This window comes from Giraffa tippelskirchi, chromosome 7 (genome assembly GCF_054371585.1).
Source record: "Giraffa tippelskirchi isolate mGirTip1 chromosome 7, T2T-mGirTip1v1.2.pri, whole genome shotgun sequence".
In the NCBI taxonomy this organism is placed as follows: domain Eukaryota; kingdom Metazoa; phylum Chordata; class Mammalia; order Artiodactyla; family Giraffidae; genus Giraffa; species Giraffa tippelskirchi.
Window position 1 is genome coordinate 125,385,140 of NC_137281.1, and position 13,956 is coordinate 125,399,095.

At 34.8% G+C, this 13,956-nt stretch overlaps 1 protein-coding gene and 1 long non-coding RNA gene across 10 annotated transcripts in view; one reads left to right on the forward strand and one right to left on the reverse strand.

Annotated features, from left to right (window-relative positions):
• The window catches only part of LOC145512227 (uncharacterized), a 102,753-nt gene that overhangs the window by 35,743 nt on the left and 53,054 nt on the right, over nt 1–13,956 (forward strand). The gene's annotated exons all lie outside the window — the stretch shown is intronic.
• The window catches only part of LOC145512228 (uncharacterized), a 281,896-nt gene that overhangs the window by 19,520 nt on the left and 248,420 nt on the right, over nt 1–13,956 (reverse strand). The window contains exon 4 of the long non-coding RNA XR_014058416.1: nt 2,024–2,106. This is a non-coding gene — a long non-coding RNA (uncharacterized LOC145512228). The remainder of the gene's footprint in view (nt 1–2,023; nt 2,107–13,956) is intronic.

Here is a 13,956-nt window from a genome sequence, read left to right on the forward strand (position 1 = left end):
TCCATCACCAACTCCCAGAGCTTACCCAAACTCATGTCCATTGAGTCGGTGATGCCATCCAACCATCTCATCCTCTGTCGTCCCTTTCTCCTCCCGCCCTCAATCTTTCCCAGCATCCGGATCTTTTCCAATGAGTCAGCTCTTTGCATCAGGTGGCCAAAGTATTGGAGTTTCAGCTTCAACATCATGTCATAGATTTGTATTATGAAACATATATACATATAAAGGAAAGCATTATTAGAAATGAAAGAACTTGTTATGAATTCTAAAGTAAAAGACTTGTTCTATCTCTTATAATGGACAGATGTAGACTATAGTAAAGACATAGCAACTAAATTGATTTTTTTTAATGGCAACCCACTCCAGTATTGTTTCCTGGAGAATGCCATGGACAGAGGCATCTGGAGGGCTATAGTTCATGGACTTGTAAAGAGTTGGACATGACTGAGTGACTAACACACACATAGTATTCCAAGGATATGACATTATAATGTGTATCATCTGAGGACTATTTCTTACAATTAAATCTATCATATTCTTGACCACACAAAGTTAGGAGATAACCTAGCAAGATTTTTTCTTAGTTAGCTTTTTAATTATCACCTGTTTTGAGACAAATAATCTACACATACACTTTGGCCACCTGATGTGAAGAGCTGACTCTTTGGAAAAGACCCTGATGCTGGGAAAGATTGAAGGCAAAGGGAGAAGAGGGAGACAGAGGATGAGATGGTTGGATAGCAACATGACTCAGTGAATATGAGTTTGAGCAAACTCTGGGAGGTAGTGAAGGACCAGGAAGCCTGGCATGCTATAGTCCATGGGGTTGCAAAGACTTCAGCGGCCTGAACAACAACAATACATTCTTAGGAGGGAGTACTCCAAACTTTTTTAAGTCTTTGCCTTAGTTACGTAGTTGAAATAATCTGAGAACAGTTACTGCAAGATAGAAGTATGGTGCTATATTTACTGCCTACTATAAAACTTTCAGGAGATTCAGATATTTCTTTTTTCTTGTTTAGATTCCACATATAAGTGAGATCATAAAGTCTTTGTCTGACTTTTACATAGCAAAATGCCTTTAAGATCCATTCCTTTTGTTGCAAATGACAGGAGTATCTTCCTTTTATGGTTAAATGATATTTGTTAGTCTCTGAAGATCCTTTGTTTTTCTGTGGTATCAGTTGTAACATCTCTTCTTTCATTTTCTATATTATTTATTTGAGTCTTTTTCTTTTTTTCTTGAATCTAACTAAAGGTTTGCAATTTTATGTTTTCAAAAAACCTGCTGTTGAATATTGATTTTTTTCCATTGCCTTTTTAGTCTCTATTTCATTTATTTCCACTCTGATCTTTATCTCCTTCCTTAGTACTAAGTTTAGGCTAGTTTTTTCTCCTTTTTCTACTTCCTTGAGGTATAAATTTTGGTTGTTTATTTGAGATATTTCTTGTTTTTGATGTAGGCATTTGTTGCTATGAACTTCCCTCTTGGATGCTTTTGCTGCATACCTTAGGTTTAGATATGTTGTATTTCTATTTTTATTTTTCTGAAGGTACTTTTTAATTTCTCTTGGTTTCTTCTTGACCCATTGTTTATTCAGTAACATGTTTAATTTCCACATATTTTTTATTTGTGGCGATTCAAACATTTATGACAATGTTTCTAGGGAGTTTATAGCAATTTTGGAAATATGAAGTTGAAGAGGGTCATCAATCATCTGGGAAACATTTGAGTACATGGTCAATCACCTTGGTTTACAGGGCCATCACTATATCCCAATGTGTAGTTAATCTCTTCTAACCTGACTTCAAACTTGGAGATTGTTATATATACTTAAATAATGAACTAGAAATAATAGTAAGAAACTCAGATCCAGAGCTAAATGGATCACCCAGATGGTCAATGGGACAAATAAAAACAAAATAGTGGCTGGTTTATACAGTATTCAATCCAGTATCAACTTATCACCTATAGTCAAGAGAAAGAAATTTAGTATATTCAAAAATAAGAGGCAGAAATTACCATTTCCATTGTGTTTGAGTCCAGGTATACTATTGAACTGTGGTAGAAGTACAAGTTCTGCTTGGGTCAGTCAGGCCATCAATCTAGATGAGATAGAAAGAAGAGTCTGGAGTTGGGACCCAGGCCAGGTCCTCCATACTAGGTCAAGCTTACCCATCCATAATTCATAAATGTTGGCTCTACTTATGAACCCTCATTTACAAAATTACTTGCCGGTCAGGACTTAACCCTGCTATACATCTAGTTAAGATAGCATATTCCATATAGAGAGTGTTAATTACAGACATTTTTACAATTAGATTGGACCCAAAGTAAAGTCCTGGGAATTCACAGCCCACTACAAATGTTTTTTCCTCTACTGAAGTTGATGAAAAGTTTTCTTCTAGAGCTTACCAGGACAGGAATAGCTATAAATCCAAATATCAATGAGAAACTACAATGATCATTATCTGGTACCTGGAGAATAGCCCTGGTTAGGGGTACTGATATCTTGAAAAAAGAATATGGCTAATCACCTTCGATCAGAGCTTACAGAAAACATATGGGGGTAGCAGGACATGGGAGAGAGAAGGATAGAGCCAGTCTGGTAAAATATTTGAAGAACCAGTGAGACCCTGATAATAAGACAAAATGAGGATGGTAGCACAAGGTCAAATTCTATGAAACTCATTTTATGTAAACAGTGACTATGGTTTTCCTATAATTCTCACATACTTGTCTTGGTGGCTAAGAATCTATATTATTTTAAAAAACACTTGGCTATACTACTTTCAGAATTTATGCTCTCAGGATCAGATTTTTTAATGAGTGGTGCAAGTACAACTACAAGATAAACTATAATTACTTGACTTTGGGGATTTTTTCAGATACTGGTGAAAGGTTAAGATGCCCTGGAGAAGGAAATGGCAACCCACTCCAGTATCCTTTTCTGGAAAATCTCATGGACAGAGGAGCCTGGTGGGCTGCAGTCTATGGAGTCGCAAAGAGTCAGGCACGACTGAGCAACTAACACTTACTTACTTACTTAGCATCAAAATATACATTTTCATCACAAGAGCAGTGAAATTAGGGCAAGAAGAGAGTAACCAAAATTGCAGAATTAATGAGAGAAATGTTTAACCAGTTTAAGCAAAACCAAACTGGCTCCTTAATACCGTCAACATTTGCTTTCCTTCCTACTCTATTTTAAAGGCCCTTTATTCATCCCAAAGACTAAGGTTCTGTCATGACTACAGATACTTATAGAACAGTTTCTTGTTAAGGTTAACTGATGTGTAATCTATCCTATCTCTTGAACCAAAATCAGAGGACCCCTGTTTTTCATTAACTTTGTCTCTTTCATAGACATATACATTTCACATGAGGTGAAACCATCATTCCAGACCGAGTTTAGATAATGTAATCACAGGGTCATTGTTTGTCCTCTGCCAGTGTGATCACCTTATGTCCAAATTATATGAAAAATTTGAGTTATATTAGGGGTATTAAGAAGTAGAAAGCATTTGGGGTCAGATCTGCATCTAGTTTGAATTCACAATTCATTATTGGTCATTAAATGAATATACCTTGTCTTAAATCGGGCTTCCCAGATGGTGCTAGTGGTAAAGGACCCAATGGCAAATGTAGGAGATGTAAGAGATGTGGGTTCAGTCCCTGGGTCAGGAAGATCCCCTGAAGAAAGACATGGCAACCCACTCCAATATCCTTGCCTGGAGAATCCTATGGACAGAGGAGGAGTCTGGAAGGATACAGTCCATAGGTCACACAAAGTTGGACATGACTGAAGTGACTTAGCATGCAGCACGCATCTTAAATTGACTTGATCAAACTAAAATAGAGATACCATTTGTCTGTAGAATAGTAGAGAAAATGAAGTGAAATTGTAACAACATGGTTGAACTTAAATGTATGTGCTCAGGTGTGTCCAAGTCTCTGTGACCCCATGGACTGTATGTAGTCCACCAGGGTCTCTCTGTCCATGGAATTTTCCAGGCAAGAATATGGAGTGGGTTGCCATTTCCTATTCCAGGGTTGTACTAATTCTCCTAAATAAAGAATTTCAAGATCCTGCAAACATGAAAGAGACATTAGAACATGTGGAGAGAGGGCCAGCCAAAATGCCAGTGTTTCAGGTACCTGGAGTTGGTTCAGAAGAGTTCTTGGCATTTTCACTCCTTTTCCCCTTGACAACAAAAGAACATGTTTATGCCAGCTAATAGTATCACCTCATCTCTAAGCAAAAATATTAATTCAAATCTCTGGAATAGATTTCATAAGGCACTTCTAGTACTAGTGCTACTTTTACCACTCCCCATCCTAAGATAGAGTAGGCTAACCATACACACAGCAATGACCCCTTGTTAGATAACACTGTCACTCTCTTGCCCAGGGAAAATTTTCAAAGATGTCTACATCATCTTTGTTGAGAGCACTCCAAAACACAAACTTCTGGTTTCAGGTATCCTTCCTTTCTTCTTCAGGGTTGAAGGCCACTATGTGAAAATGACATAGGAAACACTGGAGCTTACTCCATAAGGTCAAGAGAACAAGGTCACATTCATTAACCAACAATGAGATGGTCATTCATAAGGTATATGTGATGACAGCATCACAACTGGTCCCATCTGGGAATCAAAACAAAGATTCTGGATCTTAAGCCAATCAAACTAGTAAACGTCTGCCTACAGTTTTCCTTCCATACTTTATACCTTGTTACAGTAGTATGTCTTTTGTCAGCTGTTCAGCATGTCTTATATATAATCAAGAATAAGTGATAGAGGCCATTCTAGGATGCCAAGTCTAAGAAGCTATTTAGAGAACCATGTAAAATGGGAAGCATAACAGGCTCCAGAAAGAGAACTGCTGGAGGCTCATGACCCAATTCAATCAAACTTTTAGTCTACAAAGATACAAAGTGGAACCTTTGTCAGACATACCATTGGGTCTCAAGTAGCCAGTTGTGAAGAAGAAAAGATGCTTTGGCACATCTTATCTTAAATATAGGTCATGCATTCTTAAAAGGGGTGATATCTCCCCCAAGGGGCTAAAAATTGGTTCTCAGGGAGCAAAAAATCTTACTCGTTTTATGTATAAAGCATAAATTATATACAGTATATGAATGAATACACAGTATATATGTAATATATAAATTGTACTGGGTACACTTAGAAAAAGTGGGTAAAACAATTTCTTAGGGGATAATAACAAAAAAAGATTAAGAAATACTGATTTGTATTATACTGATTTTTTTAAACATGGCATTTTTGAGTTAATATTTACATAATATAAAATTCATCCTTTTAAAATACACAGTTCAGTGGTTTTTACTATTGCCACATAGTTGTTCAACTTTCAACGATATCTAATTTTAAAACATTGTTTTCATCCCAGTAAAAATCACTGAACTGATTAGTAACCATTCCTCATTCCAGTCTCAGTCAGCTATTAATCTGTATTCTGTCTCTATATTTTCCTATTCTAGACAATTTATATAAGTAGAATCATACAATATTTTGTCCTTTGTGAGTAGATTTTTTCACTTAGCATAACGTTTTCAAGGTTCTTTCGTATTATAACGTGCATCAGTACTTGACTCTTTTTATTGCCATATAGTATTCCATTGTATGGATATCCTTCATTTATTTATTTATTCCTCATCAGATGTCTATTGGGTTGTTTCGCCTTTTGGTTATTATGAATAATGCTGCCATGAGCATTTATGTACACGTTTTTGTGTGAACACAATTTTCCTTTCCCTTAGATAAATGTATAGGTAGTGATGAAATTGCTGGGTTATATTGATCTTCTATCTTACAGTTGTGCTGAACTTTTTTAGTTCTTACAGATTTTTAGTGGATTCCTTAGGATTTTCTCTATACAAGATAATGTCATGTATAAATATCGTTTTACATCTTTCTTTCCAATCTGGATACCTTTAACTTCCTTTTCTTGCTAATTGCTCTGGCTGTTACCTCCAGTACAATGTTCAATAGAACTAATAGAAGCAAACACCCTTGTCTTATTTCTGACTTTAGGGAGAAAGAATTCAGTCACTCACCATTGAGTATGTTAGCTGTGAGTTTTTTATGAAAAGTGAAGGTGTCAGTTTCTCAGTCATGTTCAACAATTTGCGACCTTATGGACTGTAGCCTACTAGGCTCCGCTGTCCATGGGATTCTCCAGGCAAGAATACTGGAGTGGGTAGCTATTCCCTTCTCCAGGGGATCTTCCCAACCCAAGGATAGAACCTGGGTCTCTTGCATTGCAGGTGGATTCTTTACCATCTGAGCCACCAGGGAAGCCGTAGATGATCTTTATCAGGTTGAGGAAATTCCCTTCTATTCCTAGTTTGTTCAGTGTTTTTATTATGAAAGTATATTAGGTTTTGCCAAATAGTTTTTGTGTGTTTATGGAAGTGTTCATATGGTTTTGTTCTTTATTCTTTTAATGTCATGTATTGCAAGTCATTCATTTTTGAGATGCTAAATGAATATTACATTCCTGGAATTAATCTTATTTGATCATGGTGTATAATCAGTTTGCTAGTATTTTGCTGACATTTTTGTCTTTATATTTATGAGGGGTATAGGCACATAGTTTTCTTGTGATTTTTTTAATTTGATCTTAGTATTAGGATAATACTCAACTTGTAGAATGAGCTGGGAGTATTTCTTGTATTTCTATCTTTCTGAAAGAGTTTGTAAGGGATTATTACTAATTCTTTTTAAAATATTTGATATTATTCACTGGTGAAGCCATCTAGGTCTAGGTTTTTCTTTATAGGAAGTTTGTTGCTTACTGAAATTTTTACTTGTTCAAGTTCTCTTTAGATTATCAATTTTTCCACTGAGCATAATTTATCTGATTTGTTGGCATAAATTGCTTACAGAATTCTCTTATGATACTTTATTCTGTAAAGTTGTTAGTGATACTTTCTCATTCATTCCTGACAGTATTATAGTAAGTTGAGTCTTACCTCTTTTTTTCTAAGATAACCTAGCAAAAGGTTTGTCAGTTTTATTGTTCTTTTCAAAGGACTAGCTTTTGCTTTCATTGTGTTCTCTACAATTTTGTTACTTTGTATTTCATTTATTTACATTCTAGTCTTTATTATTTCCCTCCTGTTTATTTTAACTTTCTCTTCTAGTTTCTTAAGAGGAAAGATTATGTTATTAATTTGAGATTTTTTTTTAGTATAGACATTTATATGGTGATTCAGATAACTGAGTAGTTTGTGTCCTCCTAAAAAATTTTCCTCTTAATCTAATTTGTTGGCATTTAACTGAAAGCTTCTTGTTGGTTGGTTATGCATGTATTGTTTCATTTCTATGATTTGTGTTTTCTCAATTTCTTACTATTGTTGATTTCTAATCTTAATACATTGTTTTTCAGTATCATACTTTGTATGATTTTAGTCCTTTTAAATTTGTTAAGGCTTGTCTTATAGAGTCACATTTGGTATATTTAGGAGAATATTCTATATATGTTTAAGAAGAATGTGTATTCTACTCTCATTGGGTGATGTGTTCTATAAATGTTAAATCTAGTTAGTTTATAGTATTGTTCAAATCCTTTATTTTATTGTTGGTCATCTGCAATATTGTTATATCCTATTTTGAAAGTTGTATATTGAAGTTTCCAAATATTACTGTCATCTTCTCTTTAATTTTGTCAGTATTTGCAGTGATTTTGAGGGCTTGTTGTTAGATGAGTGTACACATGCACATGCGCATATAGCATTTATAATTATTAACATCTTGATGTATTGACCCTCCGGTCATTGTAATTAGTTTCCTTTGGACTCTAGTAACAATTTTGTCATACATTTATTTTATATGGAATTAGAACAGCCACTACAGCTATCTTTTGGTTACTCTTTCATAGTATGCCTTTCCCCATCCTTTTACCTTCAACTTATTTATGTCTCAATCTAAAGTGTGTTTCTCATACACAGCATACAATTGTATATTTTTAAAAAAATAATTCTGAAAAAATACCACCTTTTGACTGGAATATTTAACTATTTTACATTTAATATAACTATAAAATTTATAGCTCTCATTTTGGTATTATATTCTATATATCTTTCTCTCTTTTTCTTTTTTTGGATTGAGAAAGTTCTCTCTTTTGCTGAGAACATTTGACAAAATTCAACACCCATTCATTATTTAATGAATGGGTGTTGAATTTTGTCAAATGTTTTTTGGCATCTATTGAGATGGTCATATGATATTTCTTAAGTCTGTTGATTTAGTGAATTACATTGTAAATTTAGGATGTTGAATCAACCTTGCATTTCTGGGATAAAGCCAATATGGTTATGATATTTCAACTAGATATTTGAATGTACCAGCATAAAATTATTAATACATAATAACATTACATTATCATCCTTTTAATGTTCATATATATTAATATGACATCATTATCCTATTAATATCTATAGGATACAGTCTGTTCCCACTATCATTTTTAAAGATTTTTTAAAAATATCTTTTTAAAAATATTTTTTAGTTTTATTATATTATTGGTAAACAGCACTGTGTAAGTTTAAGGTATACAGCATAATGATTTGATTTACTTCCATCATAAAGTTTAGTGAACATTCATCATTAAGTATAGGTGCAAAATAAAAGATACAGAAAAATGTTTTTTTATTCTAATGAGAACTCTTAGGATTTACTCTCTTAACGTTCATGTTGTTAAGAGAAGATACAGCAGTGTGAATTATACTTATCATATTGTATGTTATATCCCTGGTAATTATTTATCTTATAACTTGAAGTTTGTACCTTTTGACTGCCTTCATCTGATTCTGCCTCCCCCAACCTCCATTCCCACCTCTGATAACCACAAATTTGGTCTCTTTTTCAATGAGTTTGTTTTTGAAGTATAATTAACCTATAGCACTTTAGTTCCTGTTGTACAACATAGTGATTACATATTTCTTTACACTTCAAACTGATCACCATGGTAAGTCTTGATTATAATATTTAACCATACAAAGATACTACATGGTTATTGACTGTATTTCCCCCACACTGTATATTTCATACCTGTTACTCATTTGTTTTGCAACTGTAATTGTTCATGTTTATCTCCCTTACCTATTCATTTCCTCATGCATTCTCCCTTCCCTCTAGTAAATGCCTGTTTGTTCTCTGTATCTTAACTCTATATATATTACATTACATTTGTTCATCTATTTTTTAGATCCTACATGTAAATGAAATTATACAGTATGTGTTTTTCTGTCTGCCTTATTTCACTTAGCATATATCCTCTATGTCCATCCATGTTGTCACAAATGGTAAAATTATGTTCTTTATGGCTCACTAACATTTCATTGAGTGTATATACCACATCATTAACCATTCATCTACTGATGTTCACTTTGGTTGCTTCCATACCTTGGCTATTGTAAACAATGCTGCAATGAACATGTGGGTGCATATATCTTTTCTGATTAGTGTTCTCCTTTTCTTCAAATGAGTATCTGGGAGTGGTATTGCTGGATCATATGGTAGTTCTGTTTTTAATTCTTTGAGGAATTTGCATACTATTTTCCATAATGGTTACACCAATTTACATTCCCACCAATAGTGTGCTATGGTTTCTTTTTATCCACATTCTTGCCTACATTTTCTGACATCAACTCATAATGTTGTGTTTGGAAAATATGTTTGATATTTCAATTTTCTTAAATTTTCTGAGGCTTGTTTTTTAACCTACCTTGTGATCTGTCCTGGAGAATGTTCCATGTGACTGGAAAAGAATGTGCACTCTCTGCTTCTGTGTACCATATATATAGATATATCTGTTAAGTCCATTTGGCATACTGAGTCATTTAAGGCCAGTGTTTCCCTGTTGACTTTCTATCTGGATTATCTGTTGTTGATGATAATGTTGTGTTAAAATTCCCTACTGTTACTGTGTTACTATCAATTTCTCCCTTCACGTCTGTTAATGTTTGCTTCATGTATTTAGGTGCTTCTATGTTGGGTGCATATATATTTACGATGATTGTATCTTCTTGAATTTATCCCTTGATCATTATGTAATATCCTTCTTTGTCTCATTATATTTTTTGTCTTAAAGTCTAATTTGTCTGATACAAGTACTGCTACCTCACCTTACTTTTCATTTCAATTTGCATGGAATATCTTTTCCATCCCTTTGAGTCACTGTATGTCTTTAGATCTGACTCACTCAGTCTTTATCTTTTGATAGAAGCATTTAGTGCATTTACATTTAAATAGTTATTGATAGGCATTTACTTGCTCCCATTCTGTTAACTGTTTTGGGGTGTTTTGTAGTTCTTTGTTGTTCCTGTCTTCATCTTTTGTTCTCTGACCTTGTGATTTGATGACTATCTTTACTGCTGTTTGGATTCCTTCTCCTTTTCATGTGTGTATCTGCTGCAGATTTTTGGTACACTGTTACAGTGAGAGGTGGGTGGGGGTGTGTGTGATGATCTTAAGTGGCTGATCTCTCAAGTTCAAACACATTTTGAAACCTGAATTTTTACTCTCCTCCCCCAATGATTACTGTTTTTAGACCTTATATTTTATACTTTTTGTTCTGTGTATCCCTTAACTAGTTATGGTGGATATAGATCATTTTACTACTTTTGTCTTAGCTTTATACATGGTTAGTTTACTATGCCTACTGTGTTTTTGCATCTGTCAATGAGATTTTTCCTTTAGTAATTTTCATGTTTCTAGTTGTGACCTTTTCTTTTTTGCTTTGAGAGGTCCCTTTAATAATTTCATGTAAAGATAGTTTGGTGATGCTGAAGTCTTCTAGGTCTTGCTTGTCTCTAAAACTTCGGATCTTTCTGTCAAATACAAATGATGGGAGAGTATCCTTGGTTGTAGATTTTCTCTTTCATCACTTTAAAGGTATAATGCCTCTCCCTTCTGGCTTACAGAGTTTTTGCTGAAAAGTCAGCTGCTATATTTATGGGAATTCCCTTGTACATTACTTGTTGCTTTTCTCTTGCTGCTTTTAATATTCTCTCTTTGTCTTTAAGGTTTGTCACTTTAATAGGAGTATGTCTTGGTGTGGTCCTCTTTCAATTGATTTTGTTTGAGACTCTCTTTGCTTCCAGTAGCTATTTGTTTCCTTTGCCAGGTTAGGGAGGTTTTAAGCTATTATGTCTTTTAATGTGTTTTCTGCTCTCCCCCACTTCTCCTTCTGGGACCCATATAATATAAATGATAGTGTGCCTGATGTTGTTTCAGAGGTCTATTAAATTATCCTAGTTTTTTTTTTTTTTTTTTCCGCTTAGCTTCCAATATTCTGTCTTCTGGATCACTGATCCTTTCCTCTATACCATCTAATCTACTGTTGATTCCTTTTAGTTTATTTTTCATTTCAATTGCTATATTCATCTCTGGTTCTTCTTTACATTTTCTAACTCTGTATTAAAAACTTCTAACTTCTCACTCTACTCATCTAGTCTTTTTGTCAGTTTTTTATAGTTTTTACAATCATTACTTTGAATTCTTTATTGGGTAGGCTGCCTATCTCCACTTTATTTAGTTGTTCTTCTGGGGCTTTATCTTGTTCCTTGGTTTGAAACATATTCCTCTGTTGCCCAATTTTTCCTAATTTGCCACTTTTATTTTCATGTATTTTATAGGTTTCATGTATTTTATTGTTACATTTCCTGAACCTGGAGAAGTGGCCTTTTGTAGGAGATAGCTTATGAGTCCCAGCAGTGCACTGCCCTCTAGTCACCAGATCTATGTCTTTTTATATACCAGTGCTGTGTGGGCTGTGAGTCCCTCTGTTGTGATGGGCTGACTATGTGGGCAGTCTAGTATGTGTAACGGTTGGTTTTCCAGACCAAGCTTTGTACAGAGGCTCTTGGCCCCTGGTTATTAAGGCCAGGTCATGAAGCAGCTGGCTGTGAAGCCCAATAGGGTCACAGGGCCAATACTGGTGAGTCTGACCCCAAACTTCTCTCAAATTACTGCTTCTTCCTTGAGTCCCAGAAGTGTGTGAGATTTTGTGTGCATCCTTTAATATCTCTATCTCCCATAGCCCTCTGGCTCTCTAGAAAGTAAGCCTCATTGGATTTCAAAGCTAAATGTTCTTCCCAATGTAGCATCCATGAACTGAGGATTCTGATATTGGGCTTTGGCCCCTTGTTCCTTGGAGAAAACCTCTGCAATTATAATTATCCTCCTGTTTGCTGGTTTCCTGCTAGAGGTATGGCTCTTAACTGTACTGTGACCCTGCTCCTCTTACCCATTTCCTGGTTCCTTATTCCTATCTCTAGTTATAGAAGATATTTTCTGCCAGATTAAAGTCTTTCTCATCAATAGTTGCTCTGAAAATAATTGTTAATTTGGTATGCCTATGGAAGCAGGTGAGTTCAGGGTCTTCCTATACTGTCATCTTGGCCACAAACCCTTTCATATGCCATCTCTATTCTTATCTTATATCTTTTCTTTTGTTCTTCTGTTATTGCTCATTTTTTGTTAAATAGATGTTTTTAGTGTACCATTTTATTCCCTTCTTGTTTCCTTTTATTGTGTTTTTGAAAAATTTTAAACCGTTTTTATTGGGTTCCCTGAGGATTATAATTAGCACTTTAATTTAGAAAAACCTAGTTCAGATTAATTCTAATTTATTCAAACAGTGTATAGTTACTTTGCTACAATGTATTTCTACTCCCTGTCCTTTTTCTGTTATAAAAATAACATCCTTATACACTATACAGCCTACTTATCAACACATCTTTAGTTTTATGAAGTTGTCTTTTAAAGCAGATAGGTAAAAAGTGTTACAAACAAAAATATATTTATACTGTCTCTTATATATACTTGTGTAGTTACCTTTATTGACACAATTGTTTATGTGAATTTGAGTTATTTTGTGGATTTTCTTTTCAGCTTGAAGTACTCTCTTCAGTAACTTTTATAGGACAGGGCTTGTTGTTCAGTTGCTCAGTCTTGTCTAACTCTTTACCATGCCATGAACTGCAGCACACCAGGCCTCCACACCACAGCACACCAGTACATAATCCTTCACTATGTCCCAGAGTTTGCTCTAACTTATGTCCATTGAGTCAGTGATGCTATGTAACCCTCTCATTCTCTGTTGTCCCCTTCTTCTCCTGACCTCAATCTTTCCCAGCATCAAGATCTGTTCCAATGAACTGGCTCTTTGCATCAGGTGGCCAAAGTATTAAAACTTCAGCTTCAGCATCAGCCCATCAAATGAATATTCAGCATTGATTTAATTTAGAATTGACTGGTTTGATCTCCATGCAGCCCAAGGAACTCTCAAGAGTCTTCTCCAGCACCACAGTTTGAAAACATCAATTCTTCAGTGCTCAGCTATCTTTATGGTCCAACTCTCACATCCATAACATGACTACTGGAGAAACCGTAGCTTTGACTATACCATTGTTATTGGTTTCCCTGAGGATTATAATTAGCACTTTAATTTGAAAAAATAAAGTTCTAAATCAAATTAATTTAGAAAAATCTAGTTTGACTATATGGACCTTTCTTGGCAAAGTGATGTCTCTGCTTTTTAATACATTGTCTAGGTTTGTCATAGCTTTCTTCCAGGGAGCAAGTGTCTTTTAATTTCATGGCTACAGTCACCAGTGCAGTGATTTTGGAGCCCAAGAAAATAGTCTGTCACTGTTTTCACTTTTTCTCCATCTGTTTGCCATGGGACCAAATGCCATGATCTTAGTTTTTTGAATGTTGAGTTTCAAGCCAGCTTTTTCACTCTCCTCCATCACCTTCATCAAGAGACTCTTTAATTCCTCTTCACTTTCTGCCATTAGGGTGGTGTCATCTCCATATCTGAGGTTATTGATATTTCTCCCAGCAATCTTGTTTCTAGTTGAGCTTCATCCAGCCTGGCATTTTCCATGAATTGCTTTGCATATAAGTTAAATAAGCAGAGTT